Source organism: Cynara cardunculus, assembly GCF_001531365.2.
Source record: "Cynara cardunculus var. scolymus isolate 2C chromosome LG 13, CcrdV1, whole genome shotgun sequence".
Lineage (NCBI taxonomy): Eukaryota > Viridiplantae > Streptophyta > Magnoliopsida > Asterales > Asteraceae > Cynara > Cynara cardunculus.
The window spans coordinates 11812996-11816336 of NC_037540.1; positions in this window are offsets into that span (position 1 = coordinate 11812996).

A 3341-nucleotide genomic window follows, 5' to 3' on the forward strand; every position below is an offset into this window, starting at 1 on the left:
TGATTGATCCAACTGTGGAAATCTTTTCTTATTTTTTTTAATTTAAAGAATCACTGACAGGATATTTTTTATTTTTAATTAAAATAAATTTCATCAATAGTATTTATTAAATATAAGTACCGGTATATTTGTTTAATTTTATAGAATGTAAATTATTATTATTTTTATCAAAAAAATGTTTAGTAACTTAATCGTTCAAAATAAGAAAGTTCATTGACATTTTTTTAGATTTTTTTCATTATTTTACCATATTAACCAATTTTATAGGTCCTAAGATGGGGCGTTCAAAAAAACCGTTGGACCGTTTAAACTGGCCGAACCAAGTCAAACCGGACCATTTTTGGCGGTTTAAGCGGTCTGGCAATTGGTCTGATTTGGAAAATAGCAAAACCGGGCGGTCTGGTCTGCGGTCTGGACTTTTTTTGGGCAGTTTGGACTAAACCGACCGCCAAATACACACACACATGCATATATATATATATATATATATATATTAGTATTAACAAGTTCAACTTTTTTAACTTACGGGCTATGGCCTAAATATATCCTTAAGCCAAACACAAAGTCTAATATCTAACATAATTAAATCCAAATGAAGCGGCACCTAAAAAATCCAAAACCAGTAAATATATCGACAACATAACACATTGAAGGTCTCCAAATTTTGAAATCCCTCAAGAACTCTATCAATCTATCGATTTTGTTAAGAACTCAAGACTCAATAATTGAAGGTTGTAAAGTCGTGAATTTTGTTACTTGATATTTACAGTGGAGTTGTAACTTTGTTAATTTGTTTGTTTTCTAATATGTATTATATATATATATATATATATATATATATATATTTGTTTGGACTTTGGATTGCTTAGATTTTGGACTCAAGAACTACTTAATTATCAAATTTAATTGTTTAGATATTTTGTTTTGTCAAAATGGATATTTAATATAAAATTCTAAAGACTCAAACTGCCTAAACCGGTCAGACCATGCCGCCTTTTCGTGGTCTGGTTTGACCGGTCTAGACACTTGATATCAAATCGCTCGGTTTGAAAAAATTTATAAACCGTCATTACGGTTTGGTTTGTGGTCTGAGGGGTTAAACCGTCCAAACCTGATCGCAAACACCCCTAGTCATAAGGATGTATCTAACATGTTTTAGAAAATTTAGAAAGTTATTTAACAAATTTTGGAATATCTAAGGACATATTTGTTCCAAAAAATTGTTCAAAGACCTAATCATTTCAAATAGTATGATTTATTGGGTTTTTATTTAGATTTTTTCCAATTAGATTCAAAAATAGGATTTTTTTTTATTCAATTGTTCCATTTTTATCATTTTTTAACCTAAATTCACTTTTTAATCAATATTCAGAAAGTGGAGTTTTTAGGCAAGGAAAAATAAAAATCCTCACATAGAGTGTGGATTCTACTTTTTTTTTTTGAAAGACAAAAAAGGAAGGACAAGGAGGAGAGCTTCGGCATGGTCATCACCCTCACCAAGCCAACCAATAAAATTAAACAAAACGATCCAGCAAGAAGCTAGACACAAGAGGAATCAAGAATCCACAATAACAAACGAAAACAAAAAGAAGCAAAAAGAGACATCCCCAAACTAAAGCCAAAGCAAAACCCAAGTCTGAGACAAGCAAGTAGACTAAACAAGGTAAGGAGAAGAAGACCAACTATCCCAATTAAGATGGAACTTATGATTCCTGTTCCCCATCCAAAGCTTGGAAAAATTTTGAACACCTGGGAATGGGTCTTCACCTCTCTTCTTAGCTTCCGCATCATCCTTAGCATGAAAAATTTCATTCCGCCACTTCCAAAGTTGCCAAAGCGCCACGACGCACACTGATAAGAAAATCACTCCAACCTTACGATGAGTACCTACTTGTTTGATCAACATTGTAAAATCAGACACCGAGGAAAGCCGCGGGGCTTTAAGATCCCACCAAGCCCATATTTTCCTCCAAAGAATGCTTGCCACCGAACAAGAGAAGAAACAATGGTCCAAAGTTTCAACACCTTTGCCGCAAAAGATGCACTCCAAAGATTATCAAAGGATTCCGTTCTTCGAACAAGAATTCTTTTCTTTTTTTGGTCCAAAATCAGTTCTTACGTAACTTTTCTGTTTAAGGATCGTGTAATAGGTGAAACTCCCTTATCAACTTTGGCTATATATGTATATTTTCCTTTTTATTGCATGTTTAACAGAAACAAAACTCGATGCATAATCATATAAGGTATATGGTGAAAAAATATCTGGAAAGTTCTAGACGTTTAATTTACATCGGTTGTTTAGTAACTATCAATCGTATCATATTTTCTTATTTTTGTTTCATTTATTTTGTTGATCAAAAATATAATTTATTATCGGTTTAAATCCTATTATATCCTTTATCAGTCTGTCAAATGTGAAACAACAAACTTTTATGATCTCATCCTAATTGCACCCTAAAATATTAAATATTAATCCACAAACAAGATATGTATTCCACATATTTGAAACCTGAATCGAAGTTCCTATTTTAAGCTGGATTTGAAACCAGAGTTTGTGAAATGTAATCTGATATTTTGTGAGTGATGTTATATGTATTATTATATAAGTCAAAATCAAATTAAATCGTACATTAAAAATATAAGGTACGGTTTTGAATGTTGATGTATGTAAATAGATATTAATATATAAGAATAATGAGAAGTGAAGGGTGTATTAAATTTTAACCTGAATATGTTGAAATTGTATCTTTGATCCATGTACCTCATCTTCGTTGGGAATTTTAAATGGGCCTTTTGGTGGGTAGCAAGTCATTGGGCCGATGGGCCCTGACTAATAGTTTTGAAGTTCCACTTTTCCATTTTTAACAAAAAAAAAATATATATAATTTATCTTTAAAAGAAAATACTACCAACTTAAATAGTTTTATGAATTAATTTTTTTAATTAAAATAATTTATAAAATTATCATTCCGGGTTAAGTAAAGACTTTGTATTCAGTAGGAGTATCTCTAACAGATTTTATAAAATAGAAAAAATGGAAGTTTTGTTATCTATTTTGTTTGTAAAATAGAGAAACAAGGGAAAATCCAAGTTTAGAGAGGAATGATTCATTCGCACTTATGAGATTAGACTATTATTATCTTTAAAAAGTGCACTGAGAACCACAAGGGTGGTGCCTGATTGGTTCGAGCTTGGCTCCAAAAGTCAAAAGTACCAGAAGTTCCTAGGTTCGAATCCAAGGATGAACAAAAATTATCTTGTGGTCACGGAGGTTCAAATGCGGTGACTCCGGGCTATTTGCAAAGCAGGTGGTCGTTACAGGATTAGTCGGCTCGCATTGT